Below are 25,969 nucleotides of genomic sequence, written 5' to 3'. Positions count from 1 at the left end.
AACTAATGGGCCACATGGGCCTTAGTGGAGAAAGAGAGGGCTGGCCAGGGTAGGCTGCGCGCTCCCTCCCCCTCTAGTCCGAATTGGACTAGGGAAGGGGGGTTTCGCCCCCCTTTCCTTCTCCATCTCCTCCTTCCTTTCCCCCTCCTAGTAGGAGTAGGGAAGGGGAGTCCTACTCCTACTTGGAGGAGGACTCCTCCTCTCCTGGCGCGCCCCAAGGGCCGGTCGGCCTCCCCCTTGCTCCTTTATATACGAGGGCTGGGGGCACCCTAGGACACACAAGTTGATTGTTTCCAGCCGTGTGCGGTGCCCCCTCCACCATAATCCACCTCAGTCATATCATAGCGGTGCTTAGGCGAAGCCCTGTTCCGGTAGCATCATCATCACCGTCATCACGTCGTCGTGTTGACGAAGCTCGCCCTCGACACTCTGCTGGATCGTGAGTTCATGGGACGCCACCGAGCCGAAAGTGTGCAGATCGCGGAGGTGTCGTACTTTCGGTACTAGGATCGGTCGATCGTGAAGACGCACGACTACATCAACCGCGTTGTCATAATGCTTCCGCTTACAGTCTACAAGGGTATGTAGACAACACTCTCCCCTCTCATTGCTTTGGATCACCATGATCTTGCGTGTGCGTAGGAATTTTTTTGAAATTACTGCGTTCCCCAACAGGAAGAGGCTTAGTCAACAGGTCTGCCACATTCAGATTTGTATGTATTTTGCAAATCTCTATGTCTCCCTCCTTGACTTGATCACAGATGGAGTTGAAGCATCTCTTGATGTGTTTGGTTCTCTTGTGAATCTGGATTCCTTCTCTAAGGCAATTGCTCCAGTATTGTCACAAAAGATTTTCATTGGACCCGATGCACCAGGTATTACACCTAGATCGGATATGAACTCCTTCATCCAGACTCCTTCATTTGCTGCTTCCTGATACGTCTCCAACGTATCTATAATTTTTGATTGCTCGATGCTATATTATCTACTGTTTTGAATGTTTATGGGCTTTATTATACACTTTTATATCATTTTTGGGACTAACCTATTAACCCAGAGCCCAGTGCCAGTTTCTGTTTTTACCCTGTTTTAGGGTTTCAAAGAAAAGGAAAACCAAACGGAGTCCAATTGACCTGAAACTTCACTCATTTTCGGAAGGAAAGAAGCCCAGAAGACTTGGAGTGCACGTCGAGGGATCTGCGAGGAGGTCACGAGGCAGGGGGTGCGCCCACCCAGTGGCCGCGCCCTCCACCCTCGTGAGCCCCTCATGGCCCCCCTGATGTACTTCTTCCGCCTATATATCTCCATATACCCTAAAAACATCCGTGGATACAATAGATCGGGAGTTCCGCCGCCAGAAGCCTCCGTAGCCACCGAAAGCCAATCTAGACCCATTTCGGCACCCTGCCGGAGGGGGCAATCCTTCTCCGGTGGCCATCTTCATCATCCCGGTGCTCTCCATGACGAGGAGGGAGTAGTTCTCCCTCGGGGCCGAGGGTATCTACCAGTAGCTATGTGTTTGATCTCTCTCTCGTGTTGTTGAGATGGTACGATCTTGATGTATCGCGAGCTTTGCTATTATATTTGGATCCTATGATGTTTCTTCCCCCCTCTACTCTCTTGTAATGAATTGAGTTTCCCCTTTGAAGCTATCTTATCGGATTGAGTCTTTAAAGATTTGAGAACTCTTGATGTATGTCTTGTCGTGCGTATCTGTGGTGACAATGGGATACCATGTGATTCACTTGATGTATGTTTTGGTGATCAACTTGCGGGTTCCGCCCATGAACCTATGCATAGGGGTTGGCACATGTTTTCATCGTGATTCTCCAGTAGAAACTTTGGGGCACTCTTTGAGGTTCTATGTGTTGGTTGAATAGATGAATCTAAGATTGTGTGATGCATATCGTATAATCATACCCACGGATACTTGAGGTGACATTGGAGTATCTAGGTGACATTAGGGTTTTGGTTGATTTGTGTCTTAAGGTGTTATTCTAGTACGAACTCTAGGGCTGTTTGTGACACTTATAGGAATAGCCCAACGGATTGATTGGAAAGAATAACTTTGAGGTGGTTTCGTACCCTACCATAATCTCTTCGTTTGTTCTCCGCTATTAGTGACTTTGGAGTTACTCTTTGTTGCATGTTGAGGGATAGTTATGTGATCCAATTATGTTAGTATTGTTGAGGGAACTTACACTAGCGAAAATATGAACCCTAGGCCTTGTTTACTATCATTGCAATACCGTTTACGCTCACTTTTATCATTCGTTACCTTTCTATTTTTATATTTTCAGATTAGAAATACCTTTATCTATTATCCATATACCACTTGTTTCACCATCTCTTCGCCGAACTAGTGCACCTATACAATTTAACATTGCATTGGGTGTGTTGGGGACACAAGAGACTCTTTGTTATTTGGTTGCAGGGTTGCTTGAGAGAGACCATCTTCATCCTATGCCTCCTACGGATTGATAAACCTTAGGTCATCCACTTGAGGGAAATTTGCTACTGTCATACAAACCTCTACACTTGGAGGCCCAACAAAGTCTACAAGAAGAAGGTTGTGTAGTTGACATCAAGCTCTTTTCTGGCGCCGTTGCCGGGGAGGTTAGCGCTTGAAGGTATATCTTTAGATCTTGCAACCGAGTCTTTTAGTTTCTTGTTTTATCACTAGTTTAGTTTATAAAAGAAAATTAAAAATGGAATTAAGTTTGCCTCATACGCTTTATATTTTTAATATCTATCATGAGAATAAGGATTATGATAATTGTGCTCAAGTGCTAGAGGAAGAATGCAGTAGAATGTTTGGCACTAAATATTTGAATGATGAGCATGATTGCAATGTTGTTAGTATGAACTCCTTGAATACCCATGATGCTAATGCTATGCAAAGCCACAAGCTTGGGGAAGCTATGTTTGATGAAGATGATATTTTTTGTTCCCCAAGTTTTGATGAGCAAATTTATTATGATGAAATCATGCCTCCTATTTATGATGATTATATTAATGAAAGTGGATTTGGAGAGGTCATGACTTTATTTTGTGATGAATCCACTATTCGGAGGAGGTTCCAATTGATTATGAGAACAAAATTGCTATCTATGATTATTATTGTGATGACTTGTATGCTATAAAGACTAATGATATCCATGAAACTTGTCATCATGATTTTAGTTTTCAATTGGATTATGCCTCACATGATAATTATTTTGTTGAGCTTGCTCCCACTACTATTCATGAGAAGAATTTTGCTTATGTGGAGAGTAGTAAATTTTCTATGCTTGTAGATCATGAAAAGAATGCTTTAGGTGATGCTTATATTGTGGAATTCATTCATGATGCTACTGAAAATTATTATGAGGGAGGAATATATGCTTGTAGGAATTGCAATAATATCAAGTTTCCTCTCTATGTGCTTAAAGTTTCGAAGTTATGCTTGTTTTGCCCTCCTATGCTAGTTGATTATTGTTCCCATAAGTTGTTTGCTCACAAAATCCCTATGCATAGGAATTGGGTTAGACTTAAATGTTCTAGTTATATTCTTCATGATGCTCTCTTTATGTTTCAATTCTTATCTTTTATGTGAGCATCATTGAAATCATCATGCCTAGCTAGGGGCGTTAAAATGATAGCGCTTGTTGGGAGGCAACCCAATTTTATTTTAGTTCCTTGCTTTTTGCTCCTGTTTAGTAATAAATAATTCATCTAGCCTCTGTTTAGATGTAGTTTTATGCTTTTAATTAGTGTTTGTGCCAAGTAGAACCTTTGGAAAGACTTGGGGAAAGTCTTGTTGATCATGCTGTAAAAACAGAAACTTTAGCGCTCACGAGAATTGCTGCCATTTTTATTTGGAGAGTGATATTTAGTTAATTAATTTTGAATATGATTAATAGATAAATTCCTCAGGTCCAGAAATTTATTTGCGAATTTTATGAGTTCCAGAAGTATACGTTTGATCCAGATTACTACAGACTGTTCTGTTTTTGACAGATTCTGTTTTTCATGTGTTGTTTACTTATTTTGATGAATCTATGGCTAGTAAAATAGTTTATAAACCATAGAGAAGTTGGAATACAGTAGGTTTAACACCAATATAAATAAAGAATGAGTTCATTATAGTACCTTGAAGTGGTGACTTATTTTCTTATACTAACGGAGCTTACGAGCTTACGGTCTTTATCGGTCAAACTGCATAACAATATATGTTGTCCCTTTATCATCGGTATGTTACTTGCCCGAGATACGATCGTCGGTATCATCATACCTAGTTAAATCTCGTTACCGGTAAGTCTCTTTACTCGTTCCGTCATGCAACATCCCGCAACTAACTCATTAGTCACATTGCTTGCAAGGCTTATAGTGATGTGCATTACCGAGAGGGCCCAGAGATACCCCTCCGACAATCGGAGTGACAAATCCTAATCTCGATCTATGCCAACTCAACAAACACCATCGGAGACACCTGTAGAGCATCTTTATAATCACCCAGTTACGTTGTGACATTTGATAGCACACTAAGTGTTCCTCCGGTATTTGGGAGTTGCATAATCTCATAGTCATAGGAACATGTATAAATTATGAAGAAAGCAATAGCAACAAACTAAACGATCATAGTGCTAAGCTAACAGATGGTTCAATTCAATCACATCATTCTTTAATGATGTGATCCCGTTAATCAAATGACAACTCATGTCTATGGTTAGGAAACTTAACCATCTTTGATTAACGAGCTAGTGAAGTAGAGGAATACTAGTGACACTCAATTTGTCTATGTATTCACACATGTACTAAGTTTCCGGTTAATACAATTCTAGCATGAATAATAAACATTTATCATGATATAAGGAAATATAAATAACAACTTTATTATTGCCTCTGGGGCATATTTCCTTCAGTCTCCCACTTGCACTAGAGTCAATAATCTAGTTCACATCATCATGTGATTTCACACCAATAGTTCACATCTTTATGTGATTAGTTCACATCTTCATGTGACTAATACCCAAAGGGTTTACTAGAGTCAATAATCTAGTTCACATCGCCATTAACACCCAAAGAGTGATCATGTTTTGCTTGTGAGAGAAGTTTAGTCTACGGGTCTGTAACATTCAGATCTGTATGTATTTTGCAAATTTTCTATGTCTACAATACTCTGTATGGAGCTACTCTAGCTAATTGCTTCCACTTTGAATATGTATCTAGATTGAGACTTAGAGTCATCTAGATCGGTGTAAAAAGCTTGCTTCGACATAACTCTTTACAACAAACTCTTTTATCACCTCCATAACCGAGAAATATTTCCTTAATCCTCTAAGGATAATTTTGACCGCTTTCCAGTGATCTACTCCTAGATCACTATTGTACTCCCTTGCCAAAATCATGCTAAGGTATACAATAGGTCTGTTACACAGCATAGCATACTTTATAGAACCTATGACTGAGGCATAGGGAATGACTTTTCACACCTTACAACTCAGTCAAGAATTCCTTCTTTGACTGATCCATTTTGAACTCCTTCAAAATCTTATCAAGGTATGTACTCATCGAAAGTCTTATCAAGCGTCTTGATCTATCTTTATAGATATTGATGCCCAATATGTAAGTAGCTTCACCGAGGTCTTTCCTTGAAAAAACTCCTTTCAAAGACTCCTTTATGCTTTCCATAAAATTCTACATCATTTCCGATCAACAATATGTCATCCACATATACTACTATCAACGTCTGTCTTCCTCTTGAAGATCCATTTATTCTCAATGGCTTGCCGATCATTGGGCAAGTCAACCAAAGTCCACACTTTGTCCTCATGCATGGATCCCATCTCAGATTTCATGGCCTCAAGCCATTTTGTGGAATCTGGGCTCATCATCGCTTCCTCATAGTTCGTAGGTCCGTCATGGTCTAGTAACATGACTTCCAGAAAGGATTACCGTACCACTCTGGTGCGGACCATACTCTGGATGACTTACGAGGTTCGGTAGTAACTTGATTTGAAGTTTCATGATCATCATCATTAGCTTCCTCACTAATTGGTGTAGGAATCACTGGAACTAATTTTTGTGATGAACAACATTCCAATTCGGGAGAAGGTACAATTACCTCATCAAGTTCTACTTTCCTCCCACTCACTTCTTTCGAGAGAAACTCCTTCTCTAGAAAGGACCCATTCTTAGCAACAAAATATCTTGCCTTCGGATCTGTGATAGAAGGTTTACCCAATAGTTTCTTTTGGGTATGCTATGAGGACACATTTCTTTGATTTGGGTTCGAGCTTATCAGTTTGAAACATTTTCACATAAGCATCATAGCACAAAACTTTAAGAAAAAACCGCTTTGGTTTCTTGCCAAACCATAGTTCATACGGTGTCATCTCAATGGGTTTATATAGTGCCCTATTTAATGTGAATGCAGCTTTCTCTAATGCATAACCCCAAAACGATAGTGGTAAATCGGTAAGTGACATCATAGATCGCACCATATCCAATAAAGTATGATTATGACGTTCAGACACACCATTATGCTATGGTGTTCCAGGTGGCGTGAGTTGTGAAACTATTCCACATTGTTTCAAATGAAGACCAAACTCGTAACTCAAATATTCGTCTCCGTGATCAGATCGTAGAAACTTTATTTTCTTGTTACGATGATTTTCCACTTCACTCTAAAATTCTTTGAACTTTTCAAATGTTTCAGACTTATGTTTCATCAAGTAGATATATCCATATTGATACGTCTCCAACGTATCTATAATTTTTGATTGCTCCATGCTATATTATCTACTGTTTTACACATTATTGGGCTTTATTATCCACTTTTATATTATTTTTGGGACTAACCTATTAACCAGAGGCCCAGCCCAGAATTGTTGTTTTTGCCTGTTTTAGGGTTTCGAAGAAAAGGAATATCAAACGGAGTCCAAACAAAATGAAACCTTCGGAAACGTGATTTTCTCATCAGATAAGATCCAGGAGACTTGGACCCTCCGTCAAGAAAGCCATGAGGTGGTCACGAGGGTAGGGGCGCCCCCCCTAGGGCGCGCCCCTGCCTCGTGGGCCCCTCGAAGCTCCACCGACGCACTTCTTCCTCCTATATATATCCACGTATCCCCAAACGATCGGGGATGGAGCCAAAAACCTAATTCCACCACCGCAACTTTCTGTATCCACGAGATCCCATCTTGGGGCCTGTTCCGGAGCTCTATCGGAGGGGGCATCGATCACAGAGGGCTTCTACATCATCATCCAAGCCCCTCCGATGAAGTGTGAGTAGTTTACTTCAGACCTACGGGTCCATAGCTAGTAGCTAGATGGCTTCTTCTCTCTTTTTGGATCTCAATACAATGTTCTCCCCCTCTCTCGTGGAGATCTATTCGATGTAATCTTCTTTTTGCGGTGTGTTTGTTGAGACCAATGAATTGCGGGTTTATGATCAAGTCTATCTATGAATAATATTTGAATCTTCTCTGAATTCTTTTATGTATGATTGGTTATCTTTGCAAGTTTCTTCGAATTATCTGTTTGGTTTGGCCTACTAGATTGGTTGTTCCTGCCATGGGAGAAGTGCTTATCTTTGGGTTCGATCTTGCGGTGTCCTTTCCCAGTGATAGAAGGGGAAGCAAGGCACGTATTGTATCGTTGCCATCGAGGATAACAAGATGGGGCTTTTATCATATTGCATAAAACTATCCCTCTACATCATGTCATCTTGCTTAAGGTGTTACTCTGTTTTTAACTTAATACTCTAGATGCATGTTGGATAGAGGTTGATGAGTGGAGTAATAGTAGTAGATGTAGAATCGTTTCGGTCTACTTGTCTCGGACGTGATGCCTATATACATGATCATACCTAGATATTCTCATAACTATGCTAAATTCTGTCAATTGCTCAACAGTAATTTGTTCACCCATCGTAGAATACTTATGCCCTTGAGAGAAGCCACTAGTGAAACCTATGGCCCCCGGGTCTCTTTCTCATCATATCAATCTCCATCAGTTTATTATTGCTTTGCTTTTAATTTGCTTTTACTTTATTTACTTTGCATCTTTATACCAAAAATACCAAAAATATTATTTATCATCTCTATCAGATCTCACTTTCGTAAGTGACCGTGAAGCGGTTGACAACCCCTAAGCGCGTTGGTTGCGTTGAGCTATTGTTTTTGTGTAGGTACGAGGGACTCGAGCGTAGCCTCCTACTGGATTCATACCTTGGTTCTCAAAAACTGAGGGAAATACTTACGCTGCTTTGCTGCATCATCCCTTCCTCTTCGGGGAAATCCAACGCAGTTCTCAAGAGGTAGCAAGAAGGATTTCTGGCGCTGTTGCCGGGGAGTCTACGCAAAAGTCAACATACCAAGTACCCATCACAATCCCTATCTCCCGCATTACATTATTTGCCATTTGCCTCTCGTTTTCCTCTCCCCCACTTCACCCTTGCCGTTTCATACGCCCTCTCTGTATCCTCCCTCTCTATTTGCCTCTTTTGCCCGTTTTCTCTTTGTTTGCTCGTGTGTTGGATTGCTTGCTTGTCACGATGACTCTACCTAGATTTGATTATCTTCACCTTAAAAGGTTAGAGGAGATCAAAAACAACGTCAGGAAGTTTATGTTTTGCAATTTGAGCATAATAATTTCTTTAGAAATGAGCTTAAGGAACAAAAAAGTTCCATGAATTATATGAACAAAGAGCTCGATGATATGTCTAAAGAATTTGATGGTATAACATCCCAAATTGCCCATCTTGAAAAATTAACTGCTGAAATTTCGGATATGCAAGCTACCTTAGTCAATAAGATGGCCGCTAAACCGGATTCCTATGAAAATAATGATGAAGATCTAAAAGTTATTGATGTGTCCCCTATTAAATCTTTGTTTTGCAATATGAATCTTGATAATGATGAGACTGAATATGATCCGCCTTTACCTAGAAGGCGTTCTAAGAATTCAGAATTTGTTGATCTTGATGCTAAATTTGATAAAAGTGGGATTGAAGAAATTAAAACCCTAGATGTTGCTAAACCCACTATTATGGATTTCAAGGAATTTAACTATGAAAATTTCTCTTTGATTGATTGTATTTCCTTGTTGCAATCCGTGCTAAAATCTCCTCACGCTTATAGTCAAAATAAAGCGTTTACTAAACATATCGTTGATGCCTTGATGCAATCTTATGAAGAAAAACTTGAATTGGAAGTTTCTATCCCTAGAAAACTTTATGATGAGTGGGAATCAACTATTAAAATTAAAATTAAAAATTATGAGTTTTATGCTTTGTGTGATTTGGGTGCTAGTGTCTCTACTATTCCCAAAACTTTGTGTGATTTACTAGATTTCCGTGATTTTGATGATTACTCTCTAAACTTGCATCTTGCGGATTCCACTATTAAGAAACCTATGGGAAGAATTAATGATGCTCTTATTGTTGCTAATAGGAATTATGTTCTCGTAGATTTTATCGTTCTTGATATAGATTGCAATCCTTCTTGCCCTATTATTCTTGGTAGACCTTTCCTTAGAACGGTTGGTGCAATTATTAATATGAAGGAAGGGAATATTAGATTTCAATTTCCATTAAAAAAGGGCATGGAACACTTCCCTAGAAAGAAAATAAAATTACCATATGAATCTATCATGAGAGCCACTTATGGATTGCCTACCAAAGATGGCAATACCTAGATCTATTCTTGCTTGTTATGCCTAGCTAGGGGCGTTAAACGATACCGCTTGTTGGGAGGCAACCCAATTTTACTTTTATTCCTTGCTTTTTGCTCCTGTTTAGTAATAAATAATTTATCTAGCCTCTTTTTTGGTTGTGTTTTTTGTGTTTAATTAGTGTTTGTGCCAAGTAGAACCGTTGGGAAGACTTGGGGAAAGTCTTGTTGAACTTGCTGTAAAAAACAGAAACTTTAGCGCTCACGAGAACTGCTTTCATTTTTATTTGGAAAGTGATATTTAGTTAATTCTTTTGGAAGATGATTAATAGATAAATTCCTCACGTCCAGCAATTTATTTTAGAATTTTTGGGGTTTCAGATCTTGCGCTAGCTACAGATTACTAGAGAATGTTCTGTTTTTGACAGATTCTGTTTTTTGTGTGTTTTTTGCTTATTTTGATGAATCTATGGCTAGTAAAATAGTTTATAATCCATATATAAGTTGGAATACAGTAGGTTTAATGCCCATATAAATAAATAATGAGTTCATTACAGTATCTTGAAGTGGTCTTTTGTTTTCTTTCGCTAACGGAGCTCATGAGTTTTCTACTTTAAGTTTTGTGTTGTGAAGTTTTCAAGTTTTGGGTAAAGATTTGATGGATTATGGAACAAGGAGTGGAAAGAGCCTAAGATTGGGGATGCCCATGGCACCCCCAAGATAATCTAAGTACACCTGAAAGCCAAAGCTTGGGGATGCCCCGGAAGGCATCCCCTCTTTCGTCTACTTCTATCGGTAACTTTACTTGGAGCTATATTTTTATTCACCACATGATATGTGTTTTGCTTAGAGCGTCTTTTATGATTTGAGTCTTTGCTTATTAGTTTATCACAATCATCCTTGCTGTACACACCTTTTGAGAGAGCCATACATGATTTGGAATTTGATAGAATACTCTATGTACTTCACTTATATCTTTTGAGCTTTATAGTTTTGCTCTAGTGCTTCACTTATATCTTTTAGAGCACGGTGGTAGATTTGTTTTATAGAAACTATTGATCTCTCATGCTTCACTTAGATTATTTTGAGAGTCTTAATAGCATGGTAATTTGCTTAAAATCCTAATGTGCTTGGTATGCAAGATTAATAATAAAACTTTCATATGAGTGTGTTGAATACTAAGAAGAAATTGATGCTTGATAATTGTTTTGAGATATGAGGATGGTGATATTAGAGTCATGCTAGTTGAGTAGTTGTGAATTTGATAAATGCTTGTGTTAAAGTTTGTGATTCCCATAGCATGCACGTATGGTGAACCGTTATGTGATGAAGTCAGAGCATGATTTATTTATTGATTGTCTTCCTTATGAGTGGCGGTCGGGGACGAGCGATGGTCTTTTCCTACCAATCTATCCCCCTAGGAGCATGCGCGTAATACTTTGCTTTGATAACTTCTAGATTTTTGCAATAAGTATATGAGTTCTTTATGACTAATGTTGAGTCCATGGATTATACACACTTTCCTTCCTTCCACAATTGCTAGCCTCTCTAATACCGCGCACTTTTCATCGGTATCATACACCCACCAAATACCTTCCTCAAAACAGCCACCATACCTACCTATCATGGGATTTCCATAGCCATTTCGAGATATATTGCCATGCAACTTTCCACCGTTCCGTTCATTATTACACACTCCACATTGTCATCTTGCTAGCATGACCATGTAGTTGACATCGTATTTGTGGCAAAGCCACCGTTCATAATTCTTTCATACATGTCACTCATGAGTCATTGCACATCCCGGTACACTGCCGGAGGCATTCATATAGAGTCATATTTTGTTCTAAGAATCGAGTTGTAATTCATGAGTTGTAAGTAAATAAAAGTGTGATGATCATCATTATTAGAGCATTGTCCCAGTGTGGAAAGGATGATGGAGACTATGATTCCCCCACAAGTCGAGATGAGATTCCAGACGAAAAAAAAGAGGCCATAAAAAAAGAGGAAGGCCCAAATAAAAAAAGAGAGAAAAAGAGAGAAGGGACAATGATACTATCCTTTTACCACACTTGTGCTTCAAAGTAGCACCATGATCTTCATGATAGAGAGTCTCTCATTATGTCACTTTCATATACTAGTGGGAATTTTTCATTATAGAACTTGGCTTGTATATTCCAGTGATAGGCTTCCTCAAAATGCCCTAGGTCTTTGTGAGCAAGCGAGTTGGATGCACACCGCTAAGTTTCTTTTGAGCTTTCATATACTTAGTTTCCCTACTCACTCACATTGATATCTATTGATGGGCATCTCCATAGCCCGTTGATACGCCTAGTTGATGTGAGACTATCTTCTCCCTTTTTGTCTTCTCCACAACCACCATTCTATTCCACCTATAGTGCTATATCCATGGCTCACGCTCATGTATTGCGTGAAGATCAAAAAAGTTTGAAAATGTCAAAAGTATGAAACAATTGTTTGGCTTGTCATCGGGGTTGTGCATGATTTAAATACTTTGTGTGGTGAAGATAGAGCATAGCCAGACTATATGATTTTGTAGGGATAGCTTTCTTTGGCCATGATATTTTGAGAAGACATAATTGCTTTGTTAGTATGCTTGAAGTATTATTATTTTATATCAATATGAACTTTTGTCTTGAATCTTTTGAAGATTTACATTGAAATTATGCCAAGTAGCACTCTGCATCAAAAATTCTGTTTTTATCATTTACCTACTCGAGGACGAGCAGGAATTAAGCTTGGGGATGCTTGATACGTCTCCAACATATCTATAATTTTTGATTGCTCCATGCTATATTATCTACTGTTTTAGACATTATTGGGCTTTATTATCCACTTTTATATTATTTTTGGGACTAACCTATTAACCGGAGGCCCGCCCAGAATTGCTATTTTTTCTTGTTTTAGGGTTTCGAAGAAAAGGAATATCAAACGGAGTCCAAATGGAATGAAACCTTCGGAAACGTGATTTTCTCATCAGATAAGATCCAGGAGACGTGGACCCTCCGTCAAGAAAGCCACGAGGTGGTCACGAGGGTAGGGGGCGTGCCCCCCCCTAGGGCGCGCCCCCTGCCTCATGGGCCCCTGGAAGCTCCACCGACGTACTTCTTCCTCCTATATATATCCATGTACCCCCAAACGATCGAGGACGGAGCCAAAAACCTAATTCCACCGCCGCAACTTTCTGTATCCACGAGATCCCATCTTGGGGCCTGTTCTGGAGCCCCGCCAGAGGGGGCATCGATCATGGAGGGCTTCTACATCATCATCCAAGCCCCTCCGATGAAGTGTGAGTAGTTTACTTCAGACCTACGAGTCCATAGCTAGTAGCTAGATGGCTTCTTCTCTCTTTTTGGATCTCAATACAATGTTCTCCCCCTCTCTCGTGGAGATCTATTCGATGTAATCTTCTTTTTGCGATGTGTTTGTTGAGACCGATGAATTGTGGGTTTATGATCAAGTCTATATATGAATAATATTTGAATCTTCTCTGAATTCTTTTATGTATGATTGGTTATCTTTGCAAGTCTCTTCGAATTATCAGTTTGGTTTGGCCTACTAGATTGGTTGTTCTTGCCATGGGAGAAGTGCTTAGCTTTGGGTTCGATCTTGTGGTTTCCTTTTCCAGTGACAGAAGGGGCAGCAAGGCACGTATGGTATCGTTGCCATCGAGGATAAAAAGATGGGGTTTTTATCATATTGCATGCAACTATCCCTCTACATCATGTCATCTTGCTTAAGGCATTACTATAGCGACCTGACCTCAAACAGTCAAGTCTCTGTGCTTCAGTGTTATCCCTGGATCGGTAATGCTGACACACACACAGTACTCGAAGGATTCATAACAGAGTAGCAATCACACACTTATTACATCGAATGTCTCAAAAGAGAAATTACTACAATAATATGGCTTAAGGCCATCTAATGCGATAACAGCAGAAGGCTTGGAAGATAAGTGAGTCCATCAACTCCAACGGCATAGCTGAGGTGCACGGCAACGACCTAACAAACCTTACTCCTCGTCTGAAAAGTCTGCAACATAATACGTTGCAGCCCGAGAACGGGTCGGCACATGGAATATGCTGGCAATGTAACACAGTAGAGCAAGAACAGAATAATGCTATCATTACATGCATATTTGGCTGGTGGAAAGCTCTATGGTTATAGTTTTGCGAAAAGCCAATTTTTTCCTACAACAAAGGAATAGATTTTAATTTAACTATCATGGTGGTTGAACAAGTATTGAGAAGGTAACCCCACCTAATCCCAATTAAAGTAATTAACAACCCAACAACATTAATTAGGAGTGATGAGATACATGCGATAACCCAAGTACTAGTTACTCAAGATTGTCCATAACTGGGGACACGGCTAACCATGATTAGATTGTACACTCTGCAGAGGTTTGCGCACTTTTCCCCACAAGACTCGATCGCCTCCGTTGGATTTCTCGCACTACATGGTGTTTGAGAAACGGATGACCGAGACACAGTCTTTTAGAAACATTAACTCTCTACTCCGGGTAGACCATACCAAACCTACAAAACCCACTACCTGTTGATCTACCTCTTCAAGAGCTTCAGGTAACTTACTCAACTATGCTAGAGCCCATAATAGCTTGTGGCTGCACACGGAAGTTTCTAGCATGAATCATCTCAGTTCCCTTTGAGCCTGGGTGGCGGTCCATAGGAAGATCACACGGGTACCCCGGGATTTCCGAAAAAAAACAGACAACACTAGGTTCGCCAGGTGCCTCAATCCACCCAGATGTTAATTTAAGTTGCCACCTTAGGTTGAACCATTAATTAATAGCCTCACATCTGTCATGGATTTCACTCAAACCCAAACCACGTCTACGAGCATAGCATCGCATAATAATATAAGCAAGCATAGAAGTAACTCCCAAGGGTTTGATAGTAACAGGGTAATAGGTTCTACCTCAAATGACTACTTCCCAACCCACAAGTTAATGACATCCTAATCATGCAATGTTTGAGGATTGGAACTAATGCATAAAAACTGGGTATGAAAAGAGTATGATCAATGTGTTACTTGCCTTGCTGACGATCCGCAAAACCTAGGGATTCGTAGTAGCATGCTTCGTACTTCGGGTGTTCTATCGCAAACAAACAATATCATACATAATCAACAAGCAAAGATGCGCAAGCAAAACTCAAATACGAGGGGTTGGCCAGAAAGTTCAACTTAAGAACTCCGGTTTGCAAAAAGAATCAAATCAAACGGAGCAACGAAACCCAAACGGCGAAAGAAAGAAGATCCATTTACTAATCTGAACTAAGGTCAAATTTTACAATACCGAAATCTTGTTCAAGTTGATTAAACAGAAAGAGGGTCTCGAGACGAAGATCTAGGTGCTTGAATCGCCTGATTCCGACTAACGAGCGAAAAGATAAACAGAAACTAAGATCGGATTAGAAATCGCGATCGAAAATAATCACGGATAAATCCGATAAAAAGAAAACTGACGAACAGACTAACGAACGAACGTTCGTTAACTGTAAATAACGGGCGAAAATCGTTCGCTAAGACGAACGTATGGACGAACGTCCGCTAAATAGAAGAACCGAGAAAAAAACGGATCTAGGGTTTCTAAAAAACCGAACGGTTTTTAAAAAAAACCGGCGGTCTCGGATCCGGCGCGGTACCTCCAGCGAGGGGCTCCGGCGAGGCGGCGGGGCAACGGGGCGGCGGCTCGCGGGCGGCGGGAAGCGGCAGCGGCGAGGCGCGGCAGGCAGCGGCGGCGGCTGCGGTGATGGTGGTTTGGGGCGGCGGGGCGGCGGCTTATAAAGAGGGGGGCGGCTGCTTAGGGGAGGGGGCAAGGCAGCGGCGGCGGAGAGGAGTCCGGCCCGGACTCCAAGTCTGGGTCGGCGGTGGCGCGTGCGCGGGGAGGCGGCGGCGGCGGCTGGGTTTCGGATCTAAAAATGCCAAAACAAATTTTCACCGTCTAAATAAAATATTTGGAACGAGATGAACATTTTCTTGGCCCTAAAATGCAATTTCGAAAACGTGCAATTTTTCTAATGCAAATAAAATCCAAATAAAATCAAAATAAATGATTTTAATATTTTTCCTCCAATATTTCAATTATTTTGGAGAAGTCATTGTTGACACACGAACACGTCACGTGTACCCTCGACGCCAGGGGCGATGCACCGCAGCTCACGTCGAAGGAGACCCGACCGACAGCGCGATACGCAAGACAGTCGGCGGGCGCTTTTGCAGACCCGAAACCCCGCGCACCCGGGAGGGACCCCGTCAAGGATTGCAGCGGCTATGGGCTGCCCTAGGTCGATTCGCTCGCCCCTAGAGCCTCGGGATTCGCAGCTCTCAAACATGAAGAACAACGAAGAACGAGAGAGAAAAACGGTGGAGAGATAAAACGTAGATGAAAAAGTAGTATATTAATTTGTTCAATTGTGTGTTGTTTCAATCGGCCGTCACCCCCAACATATATAAGAGGCGGCTGGACTTCCCGTACAAGCAAAGAATTTATCTAGGCTTTCCTTACAAGAAAATTACATCAATTCACGTCCAAAACGCTAGTCAAATTCGGACTGGTTTTATCTGAACTTTCCAAAACTGTTCGGTTTAAACTGGCTGCACCTTGCGGGTCTTTTTTGCGGTGGTAAACGATCTCGGATGAAAACAAGCCCAAAAGCAATCTTGACCGTTTCGACGAGACGAACAACTTTCATGTTGAAGGTTTTTTTATCAGAGATCATCTTGAGAGTCAGACCGGTCTCGCAACACAGGCTATTTCCTCGCGCTACCCGTCAGACATGTGTCTGGTGGGCCGCGCCACATCTCGCCTCGTGACAAGGCTGCACTCCGATTGCTCTAACTTCTGCATACGAACTCGGATTTGAACGATTTTTATAACAAAATCGATCGTTTCGACGAGACGAAGACAACCCATGTAGATCATTTTTTTCATTTGAGGTCGTCTTGGGGGCTTAATCGGCTAAACTGTACTTTGAATATAAGATCTTGGTACTTTGAGCATAGTTTCGGCCTTCGAGATGAAATCGGACGGCGATGACCCAAATTTCAAAGATGTTCATATCAATAATACGGAACTCCTTCATGTAGATCACTTCTCCATTTCAGTCCATGTAGATAATCATTTGAGCCCATCTTCAGCTTCTAGTCGGATTGACTATCACAACCTCCACCCCGGCAGGCCTTCCACCCGGGTAAGCTTTCCGCACCGACAAGGTTTCACCCTGGCAAGATTTTTACACCGGCAAGGGTTCTCCCTAGCTCGGAAAGGTTTCTACCCCGGCAAGAGTTCCTCCTCGGCAAGGTTTCTACCCCGGCAAGAGTTCCTCTTCGGTAAGGTTTCTCCCTCGGCAAGATTTCACACCGGCAAGCTTCTTCGCCGGCAAGCTTTCCACGCCGGCAAGCTTCTCCGCCGGCAAGCTTTCCACGCCGGTAAGCCCTCACATCGGCAAGGTTTTACCCCAGCAAGGTTTCATTTAGACAGCAAAGGCCAAATACTTTCTCACTCAGGGCCGGCCCGCGAAGTGTTGCCTCTAACTTTTGCATACGAACCCGGATTCATGACCATGCCAAAATCTGGTGTCAACACATGCCCCCCTGTTTTTCGGCAAAGCTTGTGTGCCGAAAAATAACTTCTATTGTGTTTGTTCTAAGGACGATGTCAACACTCCATTGGCCATTTATTTTCCTCAGGACGATAATCAGGTATCGGCCATGTTTTGTGCTAAGGGCGATAGTCATATATCGGCCATTGCCCACTTAGGCTTCTTGCCACACACTTGTGTGGTATTTCTTCAAGTACTTGCCATTGAGAGCTCGAGGTAACAGTGCCCCTTGTATGGATTCCACCAAATAAGAGTCTCCGGGAACTATTCTTGCAATTCTAAAAGGACCTTCCCAACTTGGAGACAACTTCCCGAATTTTCTGTCCCTTGAACCAATCGGGAGAATTACTTTCCAGACGAGATCGCCAACTTGAAAATTCTTCAACTTAACTTTCTTATTGTAAGCCCTTGCTACCCTCAACTTGTCCCTCTCTATGGCCTTCAAAGCAGCCAAACGTTTATCGGCAACCTCATCAATATTGTCCATCATCAAGTTATAAAAGTCTACTGCCGATAAATCATTTTGTTTGGCTATTCTCAAAGCATTCAAATTCACTTCCACCGGTAAAACTGCCTCTTGACCATATACTAGCTCATATGGAGTCACCTTTGTAGCACCATGTCTTGAGATCCTATGTGCCCACAAAGCTTCAGACAACAACTCATGCCATCTCCTTGGATTATCCTCAATCTTATTTTTGATGAGCTTGATTAAAATTTTATTGCTAGACTCGGCTTGTCCATTAGCTTGGGCATAATACAGAGAGGAATTGAGCAACTTTATATTATAAGATTCGACAAACTCTTTGATTTGGTGTGACATAAAAGATGAACCTTGATATGTAGTTAACGTTTGAGGAATACCAAATCTATGAATAATGTGCTCAGTTATGAATTGAATTACCACCGTATGTGTCATGTTCTTGAGAGGTACTGCTTCAGACCATTTAGTGAAATAATCAGTTGCCACTAATACGAACCGATGCCCTTTTGAGGAAGATGGATGGATTTGTCCAATGATGTCTAAACCCCAACCTCTGAAAGGCCACGGCTTGATAATAGGATGTAACATAGCAGCAGGAGCCAATTGAATATCACCAAATTTTTGACAAGCTTCACACCCCTTATAATATCTGAAGCAATCATTAATCATAGTCGGCCAATAAAACCCAGCACGTCGCAATAACCATTTCATCTTGGGAGCCGACTGATGAGTGCCACAAATACCTTCATGTACCTCTCCCATAGCAACTCTTGCCTGGTCTTCGTCCAAGCACTTTAGAAGAATATCATCGATTGTTCGGCCATAAAGACCATCATCTCTCACTGTATACTTGAAAGCCATATGCCGAACAGACCTGTCCACCATTTCACTCGGATTGCACAAGTAATCAACAATGGGCTTCCTCCAGTCGGTATTGTCACCTGCACTAGATTTTTTGTCAAGGGCCGAATCAGTGGGTTCTGGTTCGGCCTCTCCTAAATTGGCAAGACAAGACATCGGTCTTTGAGAAATATGAAACATGCCATGATGAACATGATAGCCAGATGCTTGCTGTGCCAACTCATTTGCTCTCCAATTGTCATGCCTAGATATATGAGTAATGCTAAAACAATCCAATGTAGAAATTATATCCAGACATTTATCAAGATAAACATTAAGTGATTCGTCCAAACACTGAAAGACTTTGGATACTTGCTGCACTACTAGTAACGAACCACCGTAAGCCTCAATATGTGTAACACCTATAGCAAGTAACATCTCTAGGCCGAATAACAATGCTTCATATTCAGCTTGATTGTTTGTGCAAAAATATTCTAGGCGGCACGAGGCTTCAAAAACAGCACCATGAGGAGATATATAAACAATACCAACACCTTGGCCATTGCTACAAACTGAACCATCAAAGTATAATCTCCATGGTACTACTGAAACAAGGTTCATACCAATATCATGCTTGTCATTAATCCGATGTTCAACAATGAAATTAGCAATAATTTGGCCTTTCATGGATTTTAGAGATTCATACGCCAAATCATATTCAATCAAAGCATAAGCCCACTTGCCAACTCTACCACTAAGAATTGGCCTATGCAACATGTATTTAATGGCATCGGTCTGACAAGCTACCACGCAAGCACTCGGCACTAAATAATGTCTCAATTTTGTGCAAGCATAATATAAGCATAGACATAATTTTTCAATAAATGTATACCTTGTCTCGGCGTCCAATAAGCGCCTGCTCAAATATGTAATAGCATGCTCTTTTCTTTCGGTTTCTTGAGTCAAAACAGCACCAATAACTCCTTCTTCTGCTACAATGTAAAGCCTGAAGGGTTCCCTATGCTTGGGTGCTTTCATCACCGGAGGAGTGCACAAATAATTCTTGACCGTATCAAATGCTTCTTCCTGTTTTGCCCCCCAAGTGAAATCAACATCATTCTTTAACCGAAGGATAGGAATAAACGCATCAACCTTCCCTGACAGATTAGCTATGAACCTCCTCAAGTAATTGACCTTGCCAAGGAACTTTTGCATATCTCTCTTGCATGTTGGAGCTTCCACTTTCTGTATGGCCTCTATCTTTTTGGGATCAATCTCTATGCCATCTTCATGGATAATGAAGCCCAAAAACTTACCAGCTGACACACCGAATGCACACTTCAAAGGATTCATCTTTAGCCCATAGTTTTTCATTCTTTCAAAAGTTAAACGCAAATCGGCCAAGTGAGATTCAAAAGCGTCCGATTTGACAACAATATCATCAATATAGACTTCAAGTATGACACCGAGTAAATCATGAAAAATCAAATTCATAGCCCTTTGATATGTGGCGCCAGCATTTTTTAATCTGAATGTCATCACTGTCCACTCGAATAAACCAAGAAAACCAGGGCAACGAAAAGCTATCTTGGACATGTCCTCTTCGGCCATAACAATTTGATTGTATCCGGCATTACCATCTAGAAAGCTAATAACTTTATGTCCAGAAGCATCATTAATAAGCATATCGGCTATTGGCATGGGATACTCATCTTTGGGTGTAGGCCTATTCAGATCTATGAAGTCAATGCACACCCTCAACTTGCCGGATCCTTTCTTTTCCACTGGGAAAATGTTAGAAATCCACTCGGCATACCTGCAAGGTCTAATAAAATTAGCTTTAAGCAAACGACCGATCTCTTCCTTGATCCGGTCATATGTTTTCGGATTAAACTTTCTCGCCGATTGTTTATATGGTCTAAAACCAGCCTTTATAGGTAACCAATGCTCCACTAGCTCTCGGCTTAAATCTGGCATCTCATGATATCCCATGCAAAGCAACAAACATATTCTTTCAATAGCTCGATCAACTTAGCTTTATGATCGGCTCTTAAATTTGCATTTACAAATGTCGGCCTAGGAGTTGAACCATCTCCTATATCTATCTCTTCTAATGGATCAGCCGATGTAAAACCTTGTCCTAACTTATCCATATCATCTAACTCTTCTATGGACTCATACATATCGTTCTCATTGGACCGATATTCTACCAGTCGCTTTTGTAACCACTCTGAGTTAGGATCCATTTAAACATATCATACCTTGGAGCCGATTGCATTCAGTCGGCTTTAAAGAGACGGGCACGAAACCATTCTTGGTTGCGCTGAGAAAATCAAACTCTGACAAGTCACGTCCCGTCAAGCAAGTGGCATTTGGGTGTTGCCAATCCACTGATGCCTCGGCCAAAGCAACACAGGCCGAGTTATCCGCATGAATGACTTCCACTTCATCATCAACCCACTGGATCAAAAACTGGTGCATAGTGGACGGCACGCACTGGTTTGCATGAACCCAATCACGGCCTAGTATGACATTGTAGTTACCTTGCACCTCAGCGACAAATAATGCGGTAGCCAAAGTTTTACTTCCCACCGTGAGCTCCACATACATCACACCTTTGGCTTCAGTTTTCTCTTTGCCTTCAAATCCATTGAGCACCATGTTGGTCTTTATCAACTCTTCATCATGCAGCCCCAATTTTTTGAAGACCGAATACAGCATAAGATTCACCACAGCACTACCATCAACAAGCATCCGAGTGAGCGGTGATCCATTGATATGACCTCTGAGATACAACGGTTTCAGATGCGTTACTGGGTCTTTTGGCTTCTCGAATATTGCATTTTTAGGGCCAAAATCCAGCTAAGCCACCTCCCCTTCCTCATCTACAGCTCGAAACTCAGCAGGTAAGTAATACACCATATTGATATCCATACCTTCGTGAACCGGCGTAGACTCATAGTCCAACATATCATCCTCTTCTTCAAGTGCATCCACCGATTCTGAAATTCGTCCAAGTGAAGGAGAAGTAAGAAGTGTCGCAGACGATGTAATAGCTGTCGCATCGTCCTCCTTTGGTGGCGCGGGTGCTGCTGTGATAGGTGTAGAAGCGACTGCATCTTGTATTTGTTTAGGCCTCCACACTTGTTTTGCAGGCACCATGGGCCGAGTGTCATTGAACAACTTATCCCTTTGCTTCTCGGCCTCTTGTTTTGTCATCTCTTGACTCCTTAACCTCTGTAGTTTCCTCTTTTGTGTTTTTGTCAGCCCTGGAGGACACCACTTTGGCTGAGTGTATTTAGGATCTCTCATCTTTACTTGGCTGGTGTTTCTTTCAAGGTCATTAGCCGAGTACTTTGGCGCGATAGCAAGTATCGGCTCAGTCGGATCGTTATGCATAATCGGCTGTTGTATGGCGAATGTTTCGGAGCCCAAGATGAGTGAGTCGGTATCAGTTTTTTCCTTGCCTTTGCTTGACTCGACCATTGTAGCACTTGGTGATTTAACACGCCATTCTTGCTTGCCGACCCTTTTTTGATTATCTTGCACTGGCCGATTGACACCATTATTCAAACGGCCTCATGTGGGATAAGAAAGTCTCTCATGAACGGGCCTCCTTTGTTCTTCCCAACCCGGATGAAAAGCATAAGGGGCCATTGGGGACTGCCTCCATCCTCCATTGAAATCCCCCACGTAGTATGGCACATAGGGGGGTGGCGGCATCCATGGTCCTGGCGCCCACGACCCATATGGTCTTGCATGATGTTGAAATTCTTCCCGAGGAGTGACCTTGAGCGCTTCCAATTTGATGACCGGTTAGAGCTAGAACCGGCCGCATGATTGGCATACTTGGATAACAACATATCAAAAGTTGGCTCGATTTTCTTGCGTTGCACTTTTGCTTCATTCCTCTTCCACTTGCCAACTTCTGGACTCTTGGTTTTGACAAATTTAACACGAGTATTTTCTTGCGCTTGCGGTTGCCCCCCAAGTGCAGGATTCTTGATGGTGATTTTGATTGTCTACTTGCCACAGGGTTGCTTGTCAAGCACAACCTGTCTCCCCAAGACCTTGTCGCCCTCGTTGTCTTTCCTGGGCTCACCAATAATGAAATTAGCTTTATTAGCAGATCCGGCAACCTCCGGCCGAATGAGTAGCTTCTTACCCTCCAAATCCATGGTATTCATTGGAAAAGGCTGTTTATCAACTTGCATCTCAGAAAAGTTCAATCGTCCATCATTAATGGCCGATTGTATCTGCCGTCGAAAAACATTGCAATCGTTAGTAGCATGAGAAAAAGAATTATGATATTTGCAATAAGCGCGCCGTTTCAGCTCTTCAAACGGCTGTAAAGTATGAGATATTCTAATAATCTTAGCCTGTAGCAAAGCATCAAATATTTTATCACACGTAGCAATGTTAAAAGTAAACTTCATCTCTTCATCACGATTCTTGTGAATCGGTTTCAGATCATTGCAAGTAAAGGGTTTGGCCTTAGATGGCCAAACAAATTCAATAGAAAAAACATCACCCTCATCGTCCGAGTGATCACTATCATATTCCACCATATTCATCTTTGGACGATCGGCTTTGTATCTATGCACTTCTTTGAGGTCTTTGCTTTGGCTTCCCTGAGCCAAAGCCCTTTGTAAGACTTGGTTTATACTTAAGAACTCATAGCCTTCTAGCTTTTCTCTAATGGGAGTTCTCAAGCCACTCAGCACTAGGTCCGCCAAGTCCCTCTCGATTATCACCAAACTAAAACATCGGTTTTTTGTTTCTCTGAATCTCTTGACGTAATCGGAGACCGATTCATCATGCTTCTGTTTAACCGATGTTAGATGTGACAACTTGAGTTCATTGTCGCTGCTATAAAAGTGATCATGAAACTTCTGCTCTAGCTGCGACCAAACCCGAATGGAACCATGTGGTAAAGAAGAAAACCATGAAAATGCGGTACCAGTTAATGATAGAGGAAATAACCGCACTTTCAACTCATTTAGTGAGCCTGCTTCACCTAATTGTGCCAAGTATTGACTAACATGCTCCCGTGTGGTTTTTGTGCCCTCTCCATTGAACTTAACAAAATATGGAATCTTATATCCCGGAGGGCACTGGATGGCATCAAAGTACTCGGGGTACGGATTTTGGTAAATCCGATTCCGAGGTAACTCAACTCCAAAATTCTCTCAAAGCATCTTAGCCATCTCCTCTCTAAGATTAGCTAGACCATCATCCAAAGTGGATGATGCAACTTGTGGCAGCGGCATAGGAGGAGTAGGACTACTAGAAGTAGGTATGAACTGTGGCACGTATGCCGAACTATAGTTCGGTAATGGCCGAGTGGTTGTAGTTGAAGGTAGGGTTTGGTTCCGCGTTGCCACCGAACCTGGCATGCTCATAATAGGATTGATGGGTGCAGTCACAATCTGATTTGTTTGGGTAGGATAATAAGCCATCAGCACGGGAGGCGCCGATGCAATAGGTAAAGCCATATTAGGGTTTTGCACACTAGCAGCTACACCATCATTACCACTAGACGATTGAGATGTATTCTTTTGAGCATTAATATTTTCTATGAAATTTTGGTAGACTAGATTGTTACCATCAGCAATACGACTTTCAATCTCAGCCCACTGCTCAGGAGAAAAGGCAGTACTTACAGAGGGTTTAACCTGCTCGGCTTGAAGAGGAGGGAACTTGATTTCTTCAATCGGAGTGATGTTGCCTTGGTGATCCTTCTTGAACTTTGCAAGGAACTCCTGCAAGTTCTTCTCCTCGCGCGCCTTCTTGTACTCCTCATAAACTTGGCGATGATCGACCGATATCTCATCAAGACTGGGCTTAATGATGTTATCGGCGTCTACCTCAGATGGCTTGGGAATATCAGACATGGTGGATGATGACGATTGATCTTCGTTCCCCAGCGGAGTCGCCAAAAAGTGTGTTGACACACGAACACGTCACGTGTACCCTCGACGCCGGGGGTGATGCACCACAGCTCACGTCGAAGGAGACCCGACAGACAGCGCGATACGCAAGACAGTCGGCGGGCGCTTTTGCAGACCCGAAACCTCGCGCACCCGGGAGGGACCCCGTCAGGGATTGCGGCGGCTATGGGCTGCCCTAGGTCGATTCGCTCGCCCCTAGAGCCTCGGGATTCGCAGCTCTCAAACACGAAGAACAGCGAAGAACGAGAGAGAAAAACGGTGGAGAGATAAAACGTAGATGAAAAAGTAGTATATTGATTTGTTCGATTGTGTGTTGTTTCAATCGGCCGTCACCCCCAACATATATAAGAGGCGGCTGGACTTCCCGTACAAGAAAAGGATTTATCTAGGCTTTCCTTACAAGAAAATTACATCAATTCACGTCCAAAACCCTAGTCAAATTCAGACTGGTTTTATCCGAACTTTCCAAAACTGTTCGGTTTAAACTGGCTGCACCTTGCGGGTATTTTTTTGCGGTGGTAAACGATCTCGGATGAAAACAAGCCCAAAAGCAATCTTGACCGTTTCGACGAGGCGAACAACTTTCATGTTGAAGGTTTTTTGATCAGAGATCATCTTGAGGGTCAGATCGGTCTCGGAACACAGGCTATTTCCTCGCGCTACCCGTCAGACATGTGTCTGGTGGGGCGCGCCACATCTCGCCTCGTGACAGGGCTGCACTCCGATTGCTCTAACTTTTGCATACGAACTCGGATTTGAACGATTTTTATAACAAAATCGATCGTTTTGACGAGACGAAGACAACCCATGTAGATCCATTTTTTCATTTGAGGTCGTCTTGGGGGCTTAATCGGCTAAACTGTACTTTGAATATAAGATCTTGGTACTTTGAGCATAGTTTCGGCCTTCGAGATGAAATCGGACGGTGATGACCCAAATTTCAAAGATGTTCATACCAATAATACGGAACTCTTTCATGTAGATCACTTCTCCATTTGAGTCCATTAGATAATCATTTGAGCCCATCTTCAGCTTCTGTTCGGATTGACTATCACAACCTCCACCCCGGCAGGCCTTCCACCCGGGTAAGCTTTCTGCACCGACAAGGTTTCACCCCGGCAAGGTTTTTACACCAGCAAGGGTTCTCCCTAGCTCGGCAAGGTTTCTACCCCGGCAAGAGTTCCTCCTCGGCAAGGTTTCTACCCCGGCAAGAGTTCCTCTTCGGCAAGGTTTCTCCCTCGGCAAGATTTCACACCGGCAAGCTTCTCCGCCGGCAAGCTTTCCATGCCGGCAAGCTTCTCCGCCGGCAAGCTTTCCACGCCAGTAAGCCCTCACATCGGCAAGGTTTTACCCCGGCAAGGTTTCATTCAGCCGGCAAAGGCCGAATACTTT

Source organism: Triticum dicoccoides, chromosome 2A (genome assembly GCF_002162155.2).
Source record: "Triticum dicoccoides isolate Atlit2015 ecotype Zavitan chromosome 2A, WEW_v2.0, whole genome shotgun sequence".
NCBI lineage: Eukaryota > Viridiplantae > Streptophyta > Magnoliopsida > Poales > Poaceae > Triticum > Triticum dicoccoides.
Note: the sequence above shows the minus strand (reverse complement) of the source record.